Source organism: Chlamydotis macqueenii, chromosome 3 (assembly GCF_036417535.1).
Source record: "Chlamydotis macqueenii isolate bChlMac1 chromosome 3, bChlMac1.mat, whole genome shotgun sequence".
Lineage (NCBI taxonomy): Eukaryota > Metazoa > Chordata > Aves > Otidiformes > Otididae > Chlamydotis > Chlamydotis macqueenii.
This window is the reverse complement of record NC_141558.1, coordinates 38,298,698-38,305,573: the sequence shown is the minus strand read 5'-3', so window position 1 is coordinate 38,305,573 and position 6,876 is coordinate 38,298,698.

The following is a 6,876-nucleotide window of genomic DNA, read 5'->3' as shown; positions in this document are numbered from 1 at the left end:
TTTTTTTGGAACAGCACAATCAGACTCTGAGAGGGCTCATTTCTGCTTCAGCAGAGGACAACAGGACAAACTTAACAATCATAGACAGTGTGAGCTTTAATGCTAGCAGGTCTATACCATGAGCAGTTCAACAGAAGGAACTTAAGTCATCATCAGAAGTAGCTCATGGGTTCTGTGGGTTTATTTTTCCTGTAAAGATAATACTTCCAATTAGTTTATGTGTTTAAAAAGGCTGAAGAGTACCTACTTTTAGAGGTTTATTTACCAACTTCACCTATGAATTTACTGGGGTTTTTTTTGCATTATTCTGAATACACTGTCAAACTCTCATGCCATTATTGTTTACTTTGAAGTCCAAGTTCTAGTATCAATAACTGCAGTTTATCATAATGAGGTAATGATTTGTCTTTATGGGCTGCCTTTTCAGCTGAAAAAATATATTGACTTGTCAGTTGAGCTCTTCATTAATGTGATCCTCAGATTCAATATTTTGCCTGATATTTAACACAGAGTGCTTGATATGTCAATTTAATATATGCAAAACTACAGAAAAGGTCACATTCTGACCTATTTTCTACCTTATTCCTCAATTACCCAGTTAATTCCAAACACTGACATGCTGAGATGACACACGCTTTTAAGAGGTGATGACTTGCTTCATAAGGAGGTAACTTTTCTAGAGAATTTAACTTGCTCTAAATGCTTTATGTCAGTGTTGTTATGTTCATGCTCTGAAAAGGTGTTTGTTGCCCAAAACAGAAAAAGTCTTACACAGTCACCACTTGTTCTTGCAAAGTGGCGTCAAATTTGCCATAAAACTATCTCAGATACTTTGGTGCCCAGAGCCCAGCCCAGACTGGTTCCAGCAAATGAGAATCTGAATCTTCTGGACATACTTGGAGAAAGATACACGCCTAAATTAGTGATAGTTTTATGTATTGTTTATATTAAGTCTGAATCCTCTTCATCTGAAAAGGCTAAAACTACAGCTTTGTACAGGGATTTTCTAGGTCTTTCCTTGCCAAATGTAACTACTGCAGGCTGGCTGAAAGCCTGTCCCTTCTTGAAATATCGTCACTGTTCCAGTTGCTCGTCTCCTTTAAGCTTGTAGAAGTATACTTCGGCAAATATTCATTATCCACGGTGAAGTAAGTAATCCTACTAAATGTCGTCCATGATGTTTGTCTCAGTTTTAGAATTTGAAGTCTGTAAAGTAAGCACTTAATGTTTTTAAGAAGCAGCAGTAAATCAGATGATCAGTAACTGCAATCAGGAAAATACAAATACTGTGGGCAAATAGAAACGCTCTCTTGAAATTTATTTGCCTGTCGTCTTCTGTTCTGAGGTTTATGACCCTTAAATAGTTAATATCTCACATCTTCCACTCCACCAGAAGGAAGATTAAAAATCCAAGAGCTGGATACATTTGCAAGTTTTTCCTTTGTGGCCTTTCTAAAGGTAACGGTAACACCCAGGTTTCAAGACAAGCGCTTGGGCTCCAGTTCTGCACTAGGGAATGGTAGGAGAAGCACAAATGCACCCAGCTATCCTATCATACACTTTTGAAATGTTACAGGTACTGTGACGGCACCCACCGTGTTTAGCTCTGTCCAGATAACATCTCAGTGCACCTCTCACAGGAGTCTGTAGCCTAAAAGAAGAACTAAGACCAAAGGCTAGTCAAGAAGGATAAACTTGAAGGATGACTTGTGCTACCTGAAAGCTGGGCTATTGCAGTGAACGTTAAGTGTAGCCACAGCACAGACTGAACCTAGGTCAGCGCTGCAGCCGTTTGGATGATGCCATGCCCTTATGTTCATTTGCACACCACTGGGTTTTATTTGGATGCTATAATACAGAGCCAAGAGTAAATTTAGAGCATATTGGAGGAGATCTGGACTCCACTGTGGCCAGTGGTAACGTTGCCATTGACTTGAGCTTTATGGATACCACATTTTCAGATCCTAACCCATCCCTCTTTCTGTGGCTGAGTGCTTTACCCACGCAGCAGCTGTAGTCATACTGTTTCCAGGGACGTTCTTCTGGCCCTTTGTGGTGTTTTCCAGGTGGATAACTGGCTTTCTGCGTTTCACATGCTCGTATTTTTTTTCTTTAAATTTGTGCTTCTGCAGTTTTTGAGCCACAGTCTGTCTCATACTGAGAGATAAGTCAAGTCTGGAACTTGGTCCTCCCTCCCCTAGAAGCTCCTAGAAGATGGCGTATTCCCTTCCACTGCAAATAATTTGCTATATATTTCCCACAATGCTTTTATTGTATTTTACAGAGAAAAGTAATAAAAACAGAGGCTGTATCACAATCAAAGCTATATTTCCATTCCTCAGGCAATATTTTTCACTAACCCAAAGGAAAAAAAACCTCTCCACCCTTTCCTGGTTACTATGCTCGGTATATGGTTCTCAGTAAAGAAAACCAGAGGCAATATTTAAATACAAGATGGAGGAAACCAGAAAACCAGAAAAATGGGTCCCAATTCAGGGAAATGTTCCCGATAGTCTTTGTATTCTTTGAAGTGCAATATGGACAGGAATGTTTCCAGAGACATCCATAAAGGCCCCTTGATATATCACCAGTGAGATAGCTGTTTGTGTACGATAAATGCCTTGTTTACAGTGTGCACTACAGATTACCTGCCCCAGGCTCAAGTAGGGCGTTGTCAGTGCCACCAAAAGATGTGCGAGCAAAAGCCATTTATGTGGTTCTAGTAATCCTACACAGAAGTGTAGCCTCACAAGTGTTAAACAGACCCCAAAGCTATGCTGAGACCAGTTCTCAGGGAGAACTAGTTACGTGCCAAGCCCATGCAATCCAGTCATCCTTGTGGTGGTAATTAAATAGCATCTTACAATGAATATAAAAGCAATTGATCTAAGCAGGCATTCATTTAACTTTGCTATAACTGAAAAGGATATATTAATTTCCTCAACATTTTGGGAGGGGAAGGGGACTGGATGTCTGGTGGCTGTAGTATTGAATGTTTCAGCTCCATAGGAATTTTTTGTGTGTGTGTGTGGAAAGAAGGGAGCCTTGGAAAACAAAATTTAAATAAAGAGAAGGCAAATGAAGGCTGGTCTATGAGCCAGGAACCTTTAGCCATCAAAATATCCCATCGCAAATGTCTAAAATGCTCTCTCTGGTGTCACATCCTTGCATTCAGCAGAAGACAGAACTGTTACATTAAGGAGTGAAGTGATCCATGATACCTTTAACTTATGAAGTGTTGGGTAAGTTGTTTGGTAAGTGAAAGGCTGAACTGCTTAAAATAATCTAAGGTTGAATGTTTGCCATTTTAAGTCTTTAACATTCTGTTCTTTTTTTGTTCTTTTTTTTTTTTTAAGATACTAGTAGCAAAGATGAGATGATGTGTAAAAATTTCCAGCCAGATTTGTCTCCAAATTTTCCCAGAGATGATGGATATTCAAATGTAGTTTGGATTCAACCCATTATATAGATAAGTTTGTTTTATAGCTGGCCACAGCTGTGAAGTTTGGATTCAGATCTGTAACTCCCCAAAACTTTGAAGACTGTAGTCAAATTTGTGGTTTTGGATTTGAATCTCCAGTTGCTTGTTGCGTCAGACTTGTCGTTCACATCTGTTACACCCACAGCTCAGTGCAAAACTCTGATGCCAGTTTCAGGCTCTGCAGAGTTGAACCTCAGAAGGGCCACTTCTCAAGCACACTGTTACATACGAGCAGCGACAGCAGCATATTGCAGGTCTGTAGGTTAACAACTCTCTCTATGCCATTTAATGGCCATCGGTGACCCACCACAGAGCATTGGCTGGTGGGTCACAGGTTGCTGTCTCCCACCCTGCAAAGTATGCTTTACATACTTCCTTCATATTATGTTTCTGTGTAAGCGATCACTGTAGCTTCCCACAGGGATATTACATGATCCTGTGTGGAAGGAGAGAGGGTTGGTGTAATTGCAAATGGGATGAAAGCTGGTCCTTGAGGTACTCTCTGAGGGCTTATCTATACAGTGGTTGCTGAGAAATAAACTAGGAGGTGAATTTACAACACCTCAGCTCCACAGGTGGGCACTCTTAACATGCAGTAAGCAAGGGGAAGGTACTCCATGTGGAAAATAAGTGAGAAAATACTCCACACAAGCGATGTTCCTGTGAGGATACAGTGCTGTGAGGCTAAGGTCCCACAGTTTGCCTTGCTTGTTTGCTCTCCAGGCAGACCTTAAGACTTCAGCCACACTGTAAAAAATAACAACCCACAAATGTCTATCTGGGAGGGTGTCACTGGTTGTCACCATGGCATAGACAGCCTCACCAACTGCCGTGATGGAGCCACCCATGGTAAATGCTGGACAACTCTTCTGACCTGTTAATAGTTGGCAGAGTATTTGATGACAGTTGCAAGAATCTGATGCACAGCAGTATCCTTTACAGCAGTTTAATCTTTGTCATCAAATCCCCCAGCAGCCGTGATTAATAGCAGCACTTGAGCTTGTTTTGAAAGTTGTATATTTGGCAGCTATGAACTTTGATCTATGGTTTCTCTTTAAAGAATCATTATGACACAAACTTTTCCTGTAATCCTTCCATCTAATTAAACCACACACAAATACTATGTGGGGAAATATGATGCTATTGATATAAGCTGTGTGTTTATTACAATATTTTAGGCACTTTATTAAAGTGGATAGTTGTTCCCAGCGAGATAGTAGATAAGCTCCCCAAAAACAATAACATCACCCAGAAAGAATACGTAAGAGAATTTCCCAAGGCCAAATTTGATTAGAAACTTTCTTTGTTGATTAATACTGTGCCCTTGAACCCGGTAAGGGCTCAGATGTTTTAACCTGAGCTAAAATTACTAGCATTTAATGAATCCAGCCTACTAATGTGTACTTTTCCACAAAAAGTTTGCCTTTGTTCTGGATATTCAAAGGACTTCAATGTCTACCACGATAGTATCTGTCTTCCTGTAGTAGGTTGTTCAGTATTTGGGTACAATTTAATGGGGAAGTCTTCAAAGATTCAAGAAAATTTATTTTCATATAAATATTTTAAACCATGAAACGTCTGTCTTTTTGTGGCTGAATCAACTGTAAACCAGACATTTCTTGCTGGTATCTGTCCTGCTGTACACTGTGTAGCGGAATTCCAATCAGGTAGATAAAGCTTATGTTTTCAAGCTTAAAATATGAACTGTGGATCACACTTTGAACAGTGTTTTTTCTAGGGCTGAGGTGCAGTGCTACATAGTTTTGACTGAGTTGACTCGCTTGTGTATTGTGACTTCATGACCCCACCATTCGTGCAGAAGAGGGTTCCTTCCTCTAGAACAGGCTACCCAGCTTGTGAGCAGCAGTTTTATGGAGCTGCCTGGAAGCTCTGGAGAGTCTCCTAATTGGCCTGAAGTGTGATTTGGGTGCCACAAAACTGAGAGATAACAGAGGTGTAAATCACCATCTTGAGGTTCCTGCTGCTGTCAGGTCCACCAGTGCTTAGATATGCCGATCATTGTCTTTTCCATGTTTTCTGGGTAAACTTTCAGCCAGCTGGCTCTTGCCTAAAACATGACTCTTCTGAGTACTGGCTAAGCCCAGTGACCACGGTTTCTTTTGGAAAGCAGACAAAGTACCGAGTGTAATAATTTTCCTAAATTGTCTCACAAATTTCCACAGCCTTCATATAAATGTAGAACAGCTGAAGCAACTTGAGCGATCCCTGAGGGAATTCACAGCTGAGTGCCCTCAAGCAGAGGGAATAGCTGCCCATCACCACTCTCTGGACTTGATCAGCAAGGAGTGAAACAGAACTGCTCTAATGCAATTCCATCTCGTCATGCCAGGTTCTCCAGTCTTGGTATTAATCCCCTGTGATGAGCTGTGTCCAAGGCTACCACAAGGCTGAGCAGAATTAGCAGGGACATTTGTCATGTGTCCGTTGTCATGGGGGAGGCTGGATCAGTGGCCAGAAGTGGCCTTGACCTAACCTGCTCCCAAATAGCTGGACACAAGTTACTTGAGCTGTCATCCTCTCTTTAGTGGCTCTTCTCTTAAAAGCAAAACTTGCTCAGGTATCCTGGAATCCCTCCTACGTCTGCACAACCAGGGCTTTGAGTGACAGTCACTGGCTGGGCAGGGTGGAGGTGACACATTATTCTCAACCAGCCACGAAGTCTTGCGGGTGGATATAGGGTCAAAATGTATTTCATATACAACTGGAATAAAGTTTTGTGTAAAGAGCTTATAAAACCTCATAAGGAGTTTTTACTAGATCAAGGGCCGCCTCTTGTTCTCATTGAACTCAATGGGAATTTTGCTACTGACTTCAAAGGAAGTTGAAAGGAGCCATGAGGGCTTGATTTCCACTACTACATGTGTGCTTCTGCACACCAAATTTGCATCTGGAAGGACTGTGTTTTAGTTGTTTTTTGTTGGTGTAGTTGTTGGATTTTTTTGTTACTTGAGAGTTTCTATAGCTTATTTCTGTTTTGCAAAACTATCCGTACACTACACGTTGCATACATGCATTTAGAAAAAAGGGTGCACTCAGCTACCTCATCTGAGTGGCATCATTCTCCTGGGAGATCAAAATCTCTCCTAAGCACATAATGGCTGGTGAGGCAGATTCTGCACTTATCACTGTCAGCTGCATAAAACCGAGTCAAATATAAGAGAGTCCTTTGCAGGTCTTTTCCAAGGCTGCAAAATGGAAAGCTTCAGCTTCTGTTCTATAAGCAGGCATAGAGCAGCTGTAGTACCAGATTCAAGAATCCAAAGAGTTGTCAAAATGGTTTGGAACTTTAACTTAAACCACTTCTGAGTGCATGCTTTTCCATTCCTTCTCTGCAGCAGTTTGCGGAGGATGAGATTTATCAGCTACACCCAAAT